This window comes from Ahaetulla prasina, chromosome 2 (genome assembly GCF_028640845.1).
Source record: "Ahaetulla prasina isolate Xishuangbanna chromosome 2, ASM2864084v1, whole genome shotgun sequence".
Taxonomy (NCBI): Eukaryota; Metazoa; Chordata; class Lepidosauria; order Squamata; family Colubridae; genus Ahaetulla; species Ahaetulla prasina.
The window spans coordinates 9,102,429-9,120,657 of NC_080540.1; the positions used below are offsets into that span (position 1 = coordinate 9,102,429).

At 43.5% G+C, this 18,229-nt stretch overlaps 1 protein-coding gene across 1 annotated transcript in view; it reads left to right on the top strand.

The window, feature by feature from the left end:
• The first annotated feature begins 14,631 nt into the window (after nucleotides 1-14,631).
• Nucleotides 14,632-18,229, top strand: part of LOC131193460 (zinc finger protein 850-like) — a 43,166-nt gene continuing 39,568 nt past the window's right edge. Inside the window, exon 1 of the mRNA XM_058173624.1 lies at nucleotides 14,632-14,691. The gene's annotated coding sequence lies outside the window, so the exon portion shown is untranslated. The remainder of the gene's footprint in view (nucleotides 14,692-18,229) is intronic.

An 18,229-nucleotide genomic window follows, 5' to 3' on the forward strand; every position in this document is an offset into this window, starting at 1 on the left:
CAGCTGAGAGAAACTACAGTCAGCTGGACAAGGAAGCACTGGCTGCAGTAGCGGGGGGTCATGAATACTTATATGGACAGGACTTTGAATTAGTCACAGATCACTTCTAGGCATCATTGCGGGGGACTGCACCTCTCCAAATATATTATCACTGCAGATGACAAGATGGGCTATTTTCCTAACAGCTTATAACTACTGGCTAATCCATCGGCTGGGCAAAGCCATCGGCCATGCCGATGCCCTCAGCCTCTACCTGAAGTCATCCAGGACCCTGCTCCAGCGACACCAGTACTCATCATTGAGGACATTGCATCAGGGCCTATCACAACAACCAAGATTCCAAAACAATCATCAAAGGACAAAATTTGTCACAAGTTTTTAAACTGGGTGTGGAGGGGATGCCTGAGGGACCAGTGGGGGAGCTAATGGAAACCCTTTAACCCTAACCCCAACATGAGCTGTCATTGCAAAACGGATGTCTGTTGTGGGGGAATAGAGTTGTAGTACCACAAACATTAAGAGAATCAATATTAGAAACATTACATGGGGGGCACCGTGGCATTGTAAGAATGCAGGCATTACCCAGAAGCTATGTTTGGTGACACAGACATAACAGAATGGGTTGCCACGTGCACACCTTGTCAGGAGTCCAGACTGGCACCATCCATTGTCCCGGCACATGAATGGGAGAAACCTAAAGGACCTTGGTCACAGGTGCATCTTGATTTTGAAGGGCTGGTACAGAGGCGAACATTCTTAATAATAGTGGATACATATTCCAAATGGTTAGAGATAGTTAACATGTCCAGTACAATGGCCAAAGCAGTTACCAGGGTATTACAGAGGCTGTTTGCCACACATGGCCTGCAGTTTCCGATAATGTGCCCCAATTCACAGCCACTCAGTTTGAAACCTTTTTGGCCGAATATGTGTGTGTGTGTGTGTGTGTGTGTGTGTGTGTGTGTGCGCGCGTGCTTAATGAACAGCATACTGTCTCAGTCAAGTTGTTTACATAATAATACTTACTAATTTCCTAATTTCCAGCTCTTTTATCCATCCATTGATAAAACAAGTCCCAAATTCGAAAATATTCTGTGTCTTCTTTTTCTTTTATCTTCAGTGTTGCTCTGTCCATTTCTGCACAGTCCAATATTTTTTTTAATTATGTCTTCTTCCTTAGTTGTTTCCTCGGTTTTCCAATATTGTGCAATTCTTGCTGCTGTAAAATCATGCCATATCAAATCATATTTTTTATCATATTTTTCTGGTATTATGCCTAACAAAAATAGTTCAGGCTTAAAATCTATATTCCTTTTTTCTAACCAAGTATGCACTTTTGTCCAAAAGTTGTTTGCTTTTGGGCACATCCACCACAGGTGATAATATGTGCCCAGTTTTTGATTACATTTCCAACATTTGATAGACATATTTTTAAACATTTTTGCTAGTCACGCTGGTGGTGGGTGGTGCCACCGGCGAGATTTTATACAAGTTTTCTTTATAAGTGGTTGCCATCATCAATTTGTAGTTTCTTTCCCAAAGTTTTTGCCAGTTATCTAGTTCTATATTATATCCAAATGTTTTTGCCCATACTATTATTGTCTCTTTCACCTATTTGTCTTCCATTTTTAGGCTTCAAATGTTGTAATAAAGTGATTTGCCAGAATTCCCCATCACAGTTGTGGTCACTAAGCAAGGACTACCCACATTCATTCATCACCACCCTCCATGCTTCTTTTTCCTGTGATTGATGGGGAGGAGACCAATGTGCAGTAGGGAGTGTCAAGTCCCAATCGTGATCCCTGTCATAGTCCAGAATCCTCAGATGTCTAAAGGAGTAAAATACGGGGCTCTGGTAGATTCAGGATGCACACGTTGCTTAATACACCGGGCTGTGGTGACTGAATTAAGCCTACACACCATCTGGTTGAGAACCCCTGTAAAATTTGAACAATTGGACTCCCTCTGTCGGGGGGAGTACTGGCTACCCATTTGACAGAACTGGTTTGGTTAGAAATAGGGGACCATAAAGGATAGTATCCGATACATCATAGTTGAAAAGATGATTGAACCCATTATTCTGGGGTTAGCATGGCTTGACAAATGGGAGCCCACTATCTGGTGGGAAGGTGGATTCTGGAAATTGTGGTTGCCAATTGGTCCAGAGCCGCCTACAACTGACCAGATAAGAGGGGGAACGGGAATAGAACCGATGTTAGACCAGTCCAATCTCTATATGGAGATCTGGCTGCAGTGTTCAGTGAGGAAGAGTGTGAGGTGTTACTCCTCATCAATCAACTGATTCTGCTATAGAGTTGATCCAGGGGCCAAACTTCCAAAACCCCGCATGTACTCCATGACACCTAAAGAACTTGAGGAATTGAGACCATAGCTTTTCGATAAAAAGCTAGATAAAAACCTAGCCAGGGGTTTCAATAAGCACAGTAGATCTTGGATGGCAGCACCAGTCCTCTTTAGAGAGAAAAAAGATGGGAGATTATGCTTGTGCGTTGATTTCCGTGGACTTAACGGAATGTGCATGGAGCATCTGTACCCGCTACCATTAATGAAAGACTTATTGGCTATTTTAGCCACTGGCCGCATATTCACCAAACTTGACCTACGTGAAGCGTATTATAGGGTGAGGATCCAGTCAGGAGATGAGTGGAAAACTATGTTCAATTGTCCCTTGGAGAGTTACCAGTTCCAGGTCATGCTGTTCGGATTACAAGGGTCCCCCGCTGTGTTCATGCAGTTGATTAATGAAGTCCTGCATGAACACCTATACCGGGGAGTTCTCATGTACCTGAACCACATTTTAATATATACCAAGACGATGGAAGAACACATCATATTGGTTCGTAAAGTATTGAGAAGTTGTTAGCAACCAAATTGTTCGTAAAGCTATCGAAATGCGAATTTCACCAAATGAGCTTAGATTATCTAAGATATCGAATATCAGGAAAAGGGGTGGAAATGGATCCTAGAAAAGTGCAGGCGGTGTTAGAATGGCAAGCTCCGAGGACCAGAAAACAGTTACAGAGCTTCCTTGGGTTTGCCAATTTCTAGAATAGAATAGAATAGAATAGAATAGAATAGAATAGAATAGAATAGAATAGAATAGAATAGAATAGAATTTTTTATTGGCCAAGTGTGATTGGACACACAAGGAATTTGTCTTGGTGCAGATGCTCTCAGTGTACATAAAAGAAAAGATACATTCATCAAGGTACAACATTTACAACACAATTGATGGTCAATATATCAATATAAATCATAAGGATTGCCAGCAACAAAGTTACAGTCATACAGTCATAAGTGGAAAGAGATTGGTGATGGGAACGATGAGAAGATTAATAGTAGTGCAGATTTAGTAAATAGTTTGACAGTGTTGAGGGAATTATTTGTTTAGCAGAGTGATGGCCTTCGGGAAAAAACTGTTCTTGTGTTTAGTTGTTCTGTTGTGCAGTACTCTATAGCATCGTTTTGAGGGTAGGAGTTGAAACAGTTTATGTCCTGGATGTGAGGGATCTGTAAATATTTTCACGGCCCTCTTCTTGATTCGTGCAGTATACAGGTCCTCAATGGAAGGCAGGTTGGTAGCAATTATTTTTTCTGCAGTTCTAATTATCCTCTGAAGTCTGTGTCTTTCTTGTTGGGTTGCAGAACCGAACCAGACAATTATAGAGGTGCAAATGACAGACTCAATAATTCCTCTGTAGAACTGAATCAGCAGCTCCTTGGGCAGTTTGAGCTTACTGAGTTGGCGCAGAAAGAACATTCTTTGTTATCCTTTTTTGATGATGTTTTTGATGTTAGCTGTCCATTTTAGATCTTGCGATATGATAGAACCTAGAAATTTAAAGGTTTCTACTGTTGATACTGTGTTGTTGTTGTGACCCAAGTTCCTGGACCCGGACTCCTGGACTCGGATGATTCAGAAAGTGAGGGACAAGACCTGGCAAGCCCTGCTTCTTTTGGGCCCTCTCCCTCCCTGGCACCCACTCAAAGGGAGGAGGAGGGGCCTGATTCTCCCGAGCCTTCTTCTGATTTGGCAACGCCCCAAGAACAGTTTTGGAGTGATGCAAGACTGCGCAGACGTGACCGGCGCGCGCAGCAGAGGAAGCATTGGGACAAAGCCAAAGAATGATGGTCATGCAGTGACATCTGCAGAAACTATAAATAGGAGGCGGGACTTCCTGGTTTTTTGTTTTGGACAAAGCAATGAATTTGCGCGGGCAAACTGTATCAATGGAGGGAAGAATATATTTGTGAGTAATTCTGGCCTTATCTATAATTTCCTCGTTATCTCCAGAGACTTGGCAGGTGCGTGGGTAGACATTGCCAGGACATTTATCTATGTAAATAAAGTAGAAGAGAAGGCCTTTCACTGACTCTTCGTTGGGAGTATTGGGGGAGGGAAACAGAACAGTTGTCTAGTATTGTGAGAGGTGGAAGTATGGAAGGGTTTTTCCTAAAGTCTACCACCATTTCTATGGTTTTGAGTGTGTTCAGTTCCAGATTGTTTTGGTTGCACCACAAGGCTAGTCGTTCGACCTCTCGTCTATATGCGGATTCGTCATTGTCTCGAATGAGACCAATCACTGTTGTGTCATCTGCGAACTTCAGTAGCTTAACAGATGGATCGTTGGAGATGCAGTCATTGGTATACAGAGAGAAGTGGGGAGAGCACACAGCCTTGGGGGGCCCCTGTGCTAATTGTACAGGGGTTTGATGTGATCTTGCTTAGCTTCACCTGCTGCTTCCTGTTTGTTAGGAATGTGAAGTGAATTGTGATCCACTTACAAGTCTGTTCCGGTACCTGTAGCTGGTTTAGCTTAGTTAGAAGAATGTCTGGAATGATGGTATTGAATGCTGAACTAAAGTCTACAAAGAGGACCCTTGCATAGGTCTTTGGAGACTCAAGATGTTGTAGGATGTAGTGCAGAGTTATATTAACAGCATCATCTGTTGATCTATTTGCTCGGTATGCAAATTGCAAGGGGTCTAACAGCGGATCCGTGATGGTTTTCAAGTAGGAAAGCACTAGCCTTTCAAAGGTTTTCATGACTACAGATGTTAAAGCAACTGGTCTGTAGTCATTCATTTCTACCAACAGTTCGTTCCCTCCTTTGCTCATGTGGCATTGCCTTTGACAGACTTGTTATGGACTAAACCCGCCATAACAAAACCAAAACCAGGACACCCTTTAAAGTGGACGACTGAGTGTCAAAAGGCGTTTGAGGAACTCAAAAGGCTTTTTGCACATGAACCAGTTCTCAAACATCCCGACCCAACACAAACCTTTGTAGTACAAGTAAATGCCAGCAATGTGACCGTAGGGGCCGTGCTGTTGCAAAATAACAAGCAGGGCCAATTGCAGCCCTGTGCCTACACTTCCCAAAAACTGACACCAACCGAACGTGGTTGGGCAATTTGGGAGAAGAAGGCGTTTGCAGTGAGATGGACACTCCTGACTTGGCGACATCTTCTTGAGGGAGCTCCACATCCATTTGAGGTGTGGACGAATCATAAGAATCTGGAAGCTCTCCAAACACCGAGGAAGTTGTCTCCAAAACAAGTAAGGTGGGCACAATATTTCCAAAGATTCTCGTTCCACCTAAAGTATGTTCTGGCTGGGAAAAACTTCCTAGCTGACACTTTGTCCTGTATACCCCAATATAATAGCAAGAGGGAGGAGGTAGTGGAACCACTTATAGTGCCCAGTCAGGCAGTAGAATGCGTGATAACTGGTACCACACCAAGCAATCCATTTCAAAATGAGCTAAGGTTGGCTTTACTGACAGACCCTTGGTTACTAGATAACCAGTCCTTGATGAGTCACAGGGAAGGCTAAGCATGAATAATAATAATAATATTTTCATTTGTATACCGCCCTTCTCCCGAAGGACTCAGGGCAGTTAACAGCCAGATAAAATAACAGTCAAGACACATACAATATTACTAAAAACAATAATTAAAAAACTTATTAAATTTGGCCGAAATTTTAAAATACTTTCAAACCCTATAAAACTGATTAAAATTTAAAGCCCATAAAATCATCTAAAAAATTAAAATTCAAGCCAGTCCAGCGTGAGAGAATAGATATGTCTTAAGTTCGCAGCGAAAGGTCCGAAGGTCAGGTAGCTGTTGAAGTCCAGGGGGAAGTTCGTTCCACAGGGTGGGAGCCCCCACAGAGAAGGCCCTTCCCCTGGGGGCCGGCAGCCGACATTGCTTGGCTGACGGCACCCTACGGACTCCCTCTCTGTGAGAGTGCACAGGTCGATGGGAGGTACAAGATGGCAGTAGGCGGTCCCGTAAATAACCCGGTCCTAAGCCATGGAGTGCTTTAAAGGTGGTAACCAACACCTTGAAGCACACCTGGAAGAAAACAGGTAGCCAGTGCAGTCTGCGCAGGATAGGTGTTATATGGGAGCTCCGAACCGCTCCCTCTATCACCCGTGCAGCTGCATTCTGGACTAACTGGAGCCTCCGGGTGCTCTTCAAGGGGAGCCCCATGTAGAGAGCATTGCAATAGTCCAGGCGAGAAGTAACCAATGTCAAGGTTCCAGAAATACCTCTTCTGCGTAAAAGAGACTCGGAGGCATCTTTTCTTTTTCTCAAAGTCCTTTACTAGCATGAGGAGACTGGCACACGATGAGTGCAATTCCCAAAACTGAAGTTCCGGATTCGTTTCCCCAGTTATACAAACCCCAATAGTCCCACCCCCCTGACCCCTCTGACGATCACACGGTCCCACGTTCTTCCAGTTCATTCGAGTAACTTCTTGCCACTCTTCCTGCAGACGTGAACACCATCCGACCTTGACCGCTGGAAGAATGTTACCTTACCCCTCAACCCCCCCCCCACCCCTCAAGATAAAAATGTGGCAGCGTCTGGAAACCTAAAATTTAATATGGTTTCCAGGCCTGACAGGCGTCCCCTCTTGGAAAAGAAACTATATCCTAGGAAAGAAAAACAAAGAGTCGATAAAGTGCCAACGGTGCATAATTCCTTCTACCCCCTCCCCTCCAAGAGGTTTCTTAGGTTTGTCAGGAAAGTGTCGTGAAATTGTTTAACTAAATTGTCCGCATTCACTTTCCAACTTTTGATCCAAGTAGATTCAGATAATCGGTATCCCTTCCAGTGGACTAAGTATTGTAATTGACCTCGGTAGAGTCTAGTGTCAAGAATCTTCTTGATTTCATAGTGGGTTTCACCTTGGATTATCAAGGGGTGGGGAGCGGTAGGAGAGGCCTTAGCGGGATTGGCTAGCAGGTTTGAGTAAGCTGGTATGGAATACCGGGTGGATTAAATCCCAACATGCGAGGGAGTTGGAGTTGGACGGTTATGGGATTAATAATTTTTACAATGGGGAAAGGACCCAAAAATTTTGGACCGAATTTCCTGCTGGGTATTCGTAATCTTAGATACTTAGTAGACAAAAAGACTTTATCTCCAATGCGAAAAGGGGGTTGAAGGGAACGGTGTTTGTCAGCTTGGGCTTTGTAATTTCGAGCTGTTACAGCCAAAGCCTTTTTTGTATTTTCCCAACCTTTTTTTAATGAATTCATCCAGTCTGTTAGGGAGATTGAAGTGGGGGGTTGAACAGGGAGTTCAGGCATTGGAACGAAGTCCATGCCGCTGGTCACTTGAAAAGGGGTTAACCCCGTGCTGGTGTGTACTGCATTATTATATGCAACCTCCGCAAATGGTAACAAGTCGGACCAGTTTTCTTGTTGGTAATTTACATAACAACGTATGTATTGTTCCACCATGGAATTAAATTTTTCAGCTGCTCCGTTAGTTTCCGGATGGAAACCAGAACTAAGTCCTTGAGACGACCCAATGGACCGTAGGAATTCTCTCCAGAATTTGGCTGTGATTGAACACCCCTGTCGGAGAGTTTTGGGAATAATGTCAAGGTTCCAGAAATACCTCTTCTGCGTAAAAGAGACTCGGAGGCATCTTTTCTTTTTCTCAAAGTCCTTTACTAGCATGAGGAGACTGGCACACGATGAGTGCAATTCCCAAAACTGAAGTTCCGGATTCGTTTCCCCAGTTATACAAACCCCAATAGTCCCACCCCCCTGACCCCTCTGACGATCACACGGTCCCACGTTCTTCCAGTTCATTCGAGTAACTTCTTGCCACTCTTCCTGCAGACGTGAACACCATCCGACCTTGACCGCTGGAAGAATGTTACCATACCCCTCAACCCCCCCTCCTCCCCTCAAGATAAAAATGTGGCAGCGTCTGGAAACCTAAAGTTTAATATGGTTTCCAGGCCTGACAACCAGAGCATGAGTGACTGTGCATAAGGAATCCCGGTCTAGAAAGGGGCGCAACTGGCAAATCAGGCGAATCTGATGAAAAGCTCTCCTGGAGACGGTCGCCAGATGTTCTTCAAAAGACAACTGATCATCCAAGAGAACGCCTCTCCATCGGGGCCAATGACTCGCCCCCAACAATCAGCCGCAATTGCAACTGACTGTACGGAAGGGGGACAAAATGTATATCCCTAGCAGTCTGAAGACAGCGGTACTAAAATGATGCCATGATACCAAGTCAGTTGGCCATTTCGGTTTTCTGAAGACATTGCATCTGGTACAACAACAGTTTTGGTGGCTTCGGATAAGGGGGGACATTGAAGAGTATGTGAAGAGGTGTCCGACATGTGCATCAGCCAAGCCACAAACAGGAAAGCTTCTTGGTCTCTTACAACCAGTAGCTGACCCAAGTAAGCCATGGGAGGAAATCACTATGGATTTCATAGTTGACCTCCCAAATAGTAATGGCCATATGGTAATCTGGGCAGTGGTGGATTTGTTCTCGAAACAAGCTCATTTTGTGCCATTCAAGGGCATACCATCTGTGCGGCGACTAACGGGATTGTTTTTTCAATACATCTACTGCCTACATGGGGTACCAAGACACATTATATCGGATAGGGGTGTGCAGTTTACCGCTTGATTTTGGAAGGATTTCATGTGGTTAATCGGCTCTACCCAAGGGTTCAGTTCAGCGTTCCACCCCAGTACTAATGGAGTGGCTGAAAAAGCCAACGCTATGGTGGAATGTTACCTACAGTGTTTTGTGTCATACCAGCAATTGGAGTGGTCAAGCCTCTTACTGTTTGCTGAGGTGGCCTATAACAACAAGTTACACCGTAGCACAGGCCTTTCTCCATTCCAGGTAGTGTACGGTAGAGACTTCCCAGTGATCCCAGAACTAGAACCAGAACCCCAAAGTACAGAGACCCCGACTGGCTGGGCAGACAAAATCCATCGGCTGTGGCCTCAAGTAAAGACAACCTTATAGAAAGGAATGCAAAGGAATATAAAGTGCAGGCAGATGAAAAAAGGGCAGACCATAAACCATTCCAGGTGGGGAATCGAGTTTACCTGTCCATAAAATACCTAAAACTCAGGATTCCAAGTAAAAAACTGGGTCCAAAATATCTGGGACCGTTTAGAGTAATCCAAGTAATCAATCCGGTAATGGTTGCTTTAAAGCTGCCACACCTACTTGGGAAGATACACCCTGTCTTCCACAGTAGTCTGTTGAAACTTATGGCAGCTGAACAAACCACCGACCATCCGGATCCACCCAGATCAATACATACAGATCACTATGAGATAGATAAAATATTGGACTCCAGACTACGTAGGGGAAGGGTTCAATATTTAGTACAATGGAAGGGGTACCCTTTTACTGATGCTACCTGGGTGGCGGCACCAGAGGTCCATGCCGCACGATTACTAGGGTGTTTCCATCATAACCTACATAAGCCTAGGGGTCCAAGATACATTACTAACAACACTAACCCTTCTGCTCTGTTCCTTGCAGGTGGACCCCTGGTAGAGAGGAGCTGCCTGTCAAGCCCTGGCCGGCACTCAACATTTGGGGGGGTGAGGGGGAGATAAAGCCACCAAAGCTACCTGTAGTGACCTCTGGTGGCAGGGGGCAGCATCTGCGATGGACAGGGAAGCAGCTGCAATGAAGGGACAGCAGCTGACTCTGATGATGTCATGCCTTGCACGCCAGGGAAGACAAGAGATGCTCCACGGAGGCGGGAATCTTAAAACTGACAAATAGCTGATGGGGGTGGTGGTTTTAGCCGCCGGATGGTGGTTTAAGATGAACAGCATGTATAAATAGCACTGAGAGGCGGCTGCTCTCAGTGCTAACTTTGACCCTGTAACTTGACTTGTTCTGCATTCTGGCTGTGGCTACTCATTAAAGAACTCTGCTTCCATCTTTTTGCTGCTGATCTTTTATGGATCCACGGACCTGGATTGACAAGCCGAGAGGGAGTCTCTCTGGATGGCTTTCCTGTTAGAGAGCTAGGGTGCTGCAGTGGGGGAAGTGCTGTTGCTGGACTAGGAGTGGGGACACCCAACTTCCAGTCCCTCCTCAGCCATGAAAGGTTCCTCCCCTTGGTATAGTTCTCCCTTTATGCATGGGAAGCTTCTTGCTCTGTTTCTGTGGTGATGAGTGAATACTTGGGAGGCCTGAAAAGAAAATTAGGGATAATGATCACAGAGAAAATCTATCGATGTGACTACTGAAGTCAAAAACAACTTTAATGCACATAATCAATAAAAAAAAAATCTTGCAACTGCCTTAGGCCGAGATGGAACAACATGGTTTTCAGCTTTATGTCACTAAATGTTGCACTATAGATGAGCAATGCCCATGCTAAACAATTGTACAGCTTTGGCAACTGAAGCATAAGGAGTTTAAAAATTTGAACCCTTTTCTAACTCTTAAATCTTCTTTCTTTGAAAAGAGAAATCAACTCTCTTTTTAGAAAAGAGTGTAAATCTGTATAAATAGATATGACACAAAATATATGTTTATAAATTAGCATAAGATAAAGGTAAAAGTTCCCCTTGCACATATGTGCTAGTCGTTCCCGACTCTAGGGGGCAATGCTCATCTCCGTTTCAAAGCTGAAGAGTCAGTGCTGTCTGAAGACATCTCCGTGGTCATATGGCCGGCATGAGTAAATGCCAAAGGCGCACGGAACACTGTTACCTTCCCACCAAAGGTGGTCCTTATTTTTCTACTTGCATTTTTTATGTGCTTTCAAACTTCTAGGTTTGCAGAAGCTAGGCTAAGTAACAGGAGCTCACTCTGTTACATGGCACTAGGGATTCAAACTGCTGAACGGCCAACCTTTCGATCGAAAACCTCAGCATCTTAGCCACTGAGCCACCACGTCCCTTTAAATTATTTAAATATAAATTAATATATTAATATGTTAATATGTATAAAAGATAATGGAACCACATGTATAGATATATAGATGTAAGGGGGGAAATGGACATATAGTGGACACATACCGATGCGGAAATGTTGCAAAGAAGAAAATTGTCAAAATTTTCAAAAAATGTTCAAGAAAAATTGTTAAAAATAAATAAATAAATAAACTTTCTAACAGTAGATTCCTAGACAGGATTTAGAGGAGAAGAGAACAGCCTCTTCCAGCTCTCCACTGAGAGGATGGAGGTGGGGAGGGTGGCCCTCCTGGTCTTCCCAGGTTGGAAATAGCAGCTGAAAAGTGAGGTGTGGACAGGTGGAGGAGAGGCCGGAAGCAAGTAGGGCTGTTTGGGTTTCCCCAGGTATAAAAGCAGACAAGCAACAAGGCTGAAACATGTCAGCTGCTCTAAATTCCTTCCCTCCCCAGATTGTATTCCACTGGTGACACATGTTTTAAAACTGGTGCCTGCATTTTTCTTTGTGTTGGGATTGTTTCAAGTAGTTTAATCGTAAGAAAGATGCCCAATAAGCCATCATTACAGGTATATATCTACATATGACAGGAACTAAAAATACCTCACAGGAGCAGCTGAAGGCAGCTCCTCGAGAGGCAGGGAATACATCTCAAACTAATACTGCCAAGACTGTAGTCATAACCACTGTAACAGGGACAGGGGTGAAATCTACTTACCTTCCTTACCGGTCCGGAAGTGCACGCATGCGCCACATGCGCACATGTACCCTTTGCGCATGCACAAAATCTTCTGTGCATGCGCAGAGGGGGAAAAGCACGTTACTTCCTGATTAAAACCTGGAAGTAGTGACAACTGGGTGGGTGGGCGGAGCCTTGCGCCGACATTGCTACCGGTTCTCTGAACCAGCCACGATCGCTACCAGATCAGCCGGACTGGTCCGAACCGGGAGCATTTTACACCTGTATGGGGAGTTTTAAAAAGTCTCCTTGTGTTAAGGTTGACTCCTTGTAAATTTATGTGTCAACTGGCAAAAGCATTTCTAGTCTGCTCTCCAGTTGCCATTAGAAGCGGGGGGGGGGGAACACATTCCACGTATACCTTTTTCCAACTTTGAATCTCAGATTACCAAAGCCGGGTTGTGAGGTGTGTCTCTACAGCCGGCAGGAGTACCTCATTAGAGAATGTGATTTATGACACAGACTGAAAGGTGGTGGGGAACAGGGTCAGGAGTACCTCATTAGAGAATGTGATTTATGACACAGACTGAAAGGAGAGGGGGAACAGGGTCAAAGGTGAGCCGTAACTTACATGCGGCAGAGCAGACCTCACTGGAGTAGATGCCGACATGCTGCTCCTAATAAATCATTGGATTCCTTCTGAAACTTGGCTGGACACTCATGAGTTAGTTGGGGCATCTGTCAGAACCTTGACAACTGGTCTGCTCTCCTTTTTAAATCAATCAGGATTGCTGGGCTTCCTGAATCCCGGACTCTTCAATTGCTCCTGGATATCTGGGGCGCTTGGAGGGAAACTCAGGTAACCATGGCCGAGGGCAGGCTATCCAAAGAAAGCCTGCTCTAAGCGACCCAAAAGAAGGCAGAAATTAAAACAATTACTCAGGACAGTTCATTTAGTGACCGTTCAAAGTTACAACGGCACTGAAAAAAGTGACTTAGGACCGTTTTTCACACTTATGACTGTGTGCAGCATCCCCATGGTCGTGTGATTTAGGTTCGGACGATTGACAGCCGACTTATATTTAGGACAGTTGCCGTGTCCAGTGTCACTTAGCAACAAAAATGTTGGGCTCAATTGTTGTAAGTTGAGGACTACCTGTATATGTTGAGGTTCTTATATTTCAGCTTCCTCCATAGAACAGAGCTTAGAATCCGATAGCTAAAAGGCCACTAGCACCATCTAAGCCTTACTAGATCTTCATTAAAAATGGCAGAGTAAATGTCCCTGTAATAAAGTTAGCTTGGTGATCAGTCAGCCATGTGCTTTAATGGGATATTCTTTTTTTCCTTTTTCTTTTAAGTGCATTTTAGAAATATTTCTTCTACTCTATATTGACAATTGTCCCTCTTTCTTAGTCCCCGTTTTCTAACCCCTGCTGCATATTTTCCTCTATCTGTGACCTAATGGAGACTCCCTCCACAAGTAAATTTACAGAATTTACACATGGCATTTAACATTTAGCAGATATACAATTTCCTGTTTTAGGAATCAAGCTTCATGCTGGGTGCTCTTGAATGCAGCCCAGGCCAGCAGGAGTGAAGCTGGCTCCCTGGAGGGTTTGGTGCCCCATCCTTGGGAGCCACATTAAATAAGTCATAAAGATTTAGGGTGTAGAGGATTTAAAGTGTAGACTTCAGATTTAAAGTGTAGACTTCAGAGGATAATTAGAACTGCAGAAAAAATAATTGCTACCAACCTGCCTTCCATTGAGGACCTGTATACTGCACAAATCAAGAAGAGGGCCGTGAAAATATTTGCAGATCCCTCGCATCCTGGACATAAACTGTTTCAACTCCTAGCCTCAAAACAACCCTATAGAGCACTGCACACCAGAACAACTAGACACAAGAACAGTTTTTTCCCGAAGGCCATCACTCTGCTAAACAAATAATTCCCTCAACACTGTCAGACTATATACTGAATCTGCACTACTATTAATCGTTTCATAGTTCCCATCACCAATCTCTTTCCACTTATGACTGTATGACTATAACTTGTTGCTGGCAATCCTTATGATTTATATTGATATATTGATCATCAATTGTGTTGTAAGTGTTGTACCTTGATGAACGTATCTTTTCTTTTATGTGCACTGAGAGCATATGCACCAAGACAAATTCCTTGTGTGTCCAATCACACTTGGCCAATAAAATTCTATTCTAGAGAGGCTTTGATCTCCACTGAGAGACACCCCAGAGAAAGCTGATTCTGTAAGTCTGTAAAAAAAAAGGTCATTAACTTTTGAGCTCGGCACAAAGACAAATTCCTTGTGTGTCCAATCACATTTCGCCAATAAAGAATTCTATTCTATTCTATTCTATTCTGGTTAATAGCTCAGCACATCACACTTGACTATTTCACTTGGCTCAGTTGCAAAAGTCGGTTGCTAGAAGTCAAACACGACTTGATAGCATTTAATCAGAGAAAACATCTTCACCACGCCTTAAGTAGAGACTGGACAAACGTTTCCTGTCCGGAGATGGAGGTCAAGGGGACAACATCTGTGCCTAGAAAGCTGACAATACAGTAGGCAGGCTCTGAGTTTAAAGTCTTGCATTTAAAGAGTTAAAACCATCAACTACTGTACTGCTAGAAAGGAGGGCAGGGGAGGAGAAGCCCGGAGGAACTTCCTCTTCTGGATGTCTTCATGGGAGGAAGGTGGTGGGCAGAGCGGCTTTTCTGCTCTTGCGAGGGTCGAAGCAGCAGCTGGCAGGTGAGTTGAGGGCAGGCGGGAGGAGAGTCCGAGAGCAAGTCGGGCTGTTCGGTTCCCTCCACAGCCTGGAAGCAGAGAAGCAACTGGGCTGAAGCAGGTCAGCTGCTGCTTCTGCTGCAGGTTCCTTCCCTCCCCAAATGGAAGCCCACTGGGGCTGCAGGCTGTGAAACTGGTGGCTGCAATTTTCTGCTGGTGGGAAGATTGAAAAAGTCTCTTTTAAATTAAAGTTGATTCTTTGGGAATGGCTTCCCTCCAGAGGTTGTGGCTGCTCCGTCACTGGAATGAGCTGAAACTTCTGTCCCAATCCAACCATTCAGTGTTTGTTTTTTTATTTCCATGTCTTGCCAATAAATATCGTATTTCCTGTCCCATCCAGGTTCAATTATGCTTAATCCAGCATTTTCCAAGAAATAGCTATTGGGGTCCTTTTAGCATCTTTAGTTGCACAGGTAGTCCTCACTTACCACTTCTGCCCTGAGCCTTCAAAGTTACTCTGGCAGAGTAGAAGCAGACGTGCACCTGAGCCACAAAATTTGTTGTAATCCTAGCAAATAAAAACAACAACAACAGAGTTGGAAGGGACCTTGCAGGTCCTCTAGTCCAACCCCCTGCCCAGGCCGGAAACCCTACATCATCTCAGACAGATGGTTATCCAACATTTTCTTAAAAATTTCCAGTGTTGGAGCATTCACAACTTCTGCAGGCAAGTCATTCCACTTATTAATTGTTCTAACTGTCAGGAAATTTCTCCTTAGTTCTAAGTTGCTTCTTTCCTTGATCAGTTTCCACCCATTGCTTCTTGTTCTACCCTCAGGTGCTTTGGAGAACAGCCCAACTCCCTCTTCTTTGTGGCAACCCCTGAGATATTGGAACACTGCTATCATGTCTCCCCTAGTCCTTCTTTTCATTAAACTAGACATACCCAGTTCCTGCAACCGTTCTTCATATGTTTTAGCCTCCAGTCCCTTAATCATCTTTGTTGCTCTTCTCTGCACTCTTTCTAGAGTCTCAACATCTTTTTTACATCGTGGCGACCAAAACTGGATGCAATATTCCAAGTGTGGCCTTACCAAGGCATTATAAAGTGGCACTAACACTTCACGTGATCTTGATTCTATCCCTCTGTTTATGCAGCCCAGAACTGTGTTGGCTTTTTTAGCAGCTGCTGCACACTGCTGGCTCATATCTAAATGGTTATCCACTAGGACTCCAAGATCCCTCTCACAGGTACTACTATTGAGCAAGGTACCACATATATGGTACCTGTGCATTTTGGTTTTTTTTGCCTAAATGTAGAACCTTACTTTTTTTGCTGTTGAATTTCATTTTGTTAGATAGGGCCCAATGTTCAAATCTGTCAAGATCTTTCTGTAATTTGAGCCTATCTTCTGGAGTGTTGGCTATTCCTGCCAGCTTGGTGTCATCTGCAAATTTGATGAGTTCCCCATCTATCCCCTCGTCCAAGTCATTGATGAAGATGTTGAAGAGTACTGGGCCTAAAACAGAGCCTTGGGGTACTCCACTGCATACTTCCCTCCATGTGGATGTAGTTCCGTTGAGGACTACACGTTGAGTGCGGTTGGTCAGCCAGTTACGAATCCATCTGGTGGTGGTGCTGTCTAACCCACATTTTTCTACTTTATCTAGTAGTAGGTTATGGTCTACTTTATCAAATGCTTTACTGAAGTCCAAGTAAATTATATCGACAGCATTCCTCTGGTCTACTAATTTTGTCACTTTGTCAAAGAATGCAATAAGATTAGTCTGGCATGATCTGTTTTTGACAAACCCATGTTGGCTTTTGGTTATTACTTTGTTTGCTTCTAGGTGTTCGGTGATTCGTTGCTTGATTATCTTTTCCAGAATCTTCCTCGGTATTGAGGTCAGGCTGATAGGTCTGTAGTTTCCTGGATCTGTTTTTTTCCCTTTTTTGAAGATGGGAACTACATCAGCTCTTTTCCAGTCCTCTGGCAGCTCCCCTGTGCTCCAGGATCTTTCAAAGATATAGTTCAGTGGTTCTGAGATCACGTCTGCCAGTTCCTTTAGAACCTTGGGTTGTAATCCATCCGGTCCTGGTGATTTGAACTCGTCTAGGGTAGACAAGTGTTCACTTACCATTTTCTTCCCTATTTTGACTTGTGTTTCTAATCTGTTTTTTGTGGTGCTGTTTTTGATAGGTTGGATTGTTTTTTCCTTTTGTGTAAAGACAGATGCAAAAAATGAGTTAAGTAGATTTGCTTTCTCCCTGTTGTTTGTCACTTTCTTGCCACTTTCTCCCAGCAATGGGCCAATTGTTTCAGCAATGGGCCAATTGTTTCTAAATTGTTGTCCACTAGGACTACAATATCCCTCTCACAGTTACTACTATTGAGCAAGGTACCACATATACGGTACCTGTGCATTTTGGTTTTTTTGCCTAAATGTAGAACCTTACCTGTTCAGTGACCACCACTTTAGCAGTGACTGCGATTTTGAAGGTGCAGGAAAAGGAATTGCACCAACTCGGGTTCTGCCAATAGTTGCACATTTATGATGGTGGCAGCATCCCACACTCATGATCCCAATTTGTGACCTTTCCAGCTAGCTTCTGACAAGCAAAATCAGTGGCAGGAATTATACTGGCAGGAAATTGCTAGTCACAGTCATATGAAACTGCCCTTAAGAACCCACAGTAATTTGCTTAATAACTACAGAGGAACAGATGTAAGTTGGCACTGTCATGTGACATCATGCTTAATAATCGGGCTGCTTAATGACTCAGATATCCATTCCAATTGCGGTAGGTTAAGTGAGGACTACTTGAACAAGGATGTGACCAGAGGGCTTGTAGACAGTATTTTCTGTTCTTATTTGCAGCTGAGGACTTCCATGAGCAAAAGTGATGCTTTAAAGCTTGCACAGGCTCTCAGCATCATTTCATCAGTTAAAGCCCCCACATCTCTAAATTTAGCTCAGAAGGTTTGACTATAACCATTTTGGGACAATTTGTCAGGTTTGAAAGACATATATTTTATCCATGTATACATGTGTATAGATGTATCTGTATTTCTCTCTGTAGGGATATATCTGCAATTATATAATCTATCCCCAGCACTTCAAGATATAATTGATGATAGTCCTTTGGATTGCTAAGAATTTGTGTTTTTTTCAAGTTTGTTATTTTTTATTTTATACATCTCATTGAGTGAATGGTGTGGTATCTGGGTATCATACATTTCAATACAAATAAACATAACATTATTATTCCTAATAATTACATTCCATTTTTCATTTAAAATACCTCTATTTTAACCTTTTCCCCTCCTCCCATACTCTAATATTCAAAGGCATGATCGATCCATCTTTCATTACTCAATATTTCAGTATACACTTCTAGTTCCAACTACAATCATTCAAGTATTTAATGTACATCTATTCATATTCATATTCTTTCCAATTATAATTCTATTATCTATATACATGTTTTCATTAAAATATATTCTCTCATTGTCTGATCTCAAATTGTTTAATTTTAGCTTTTCACAGCTAATCACATTTA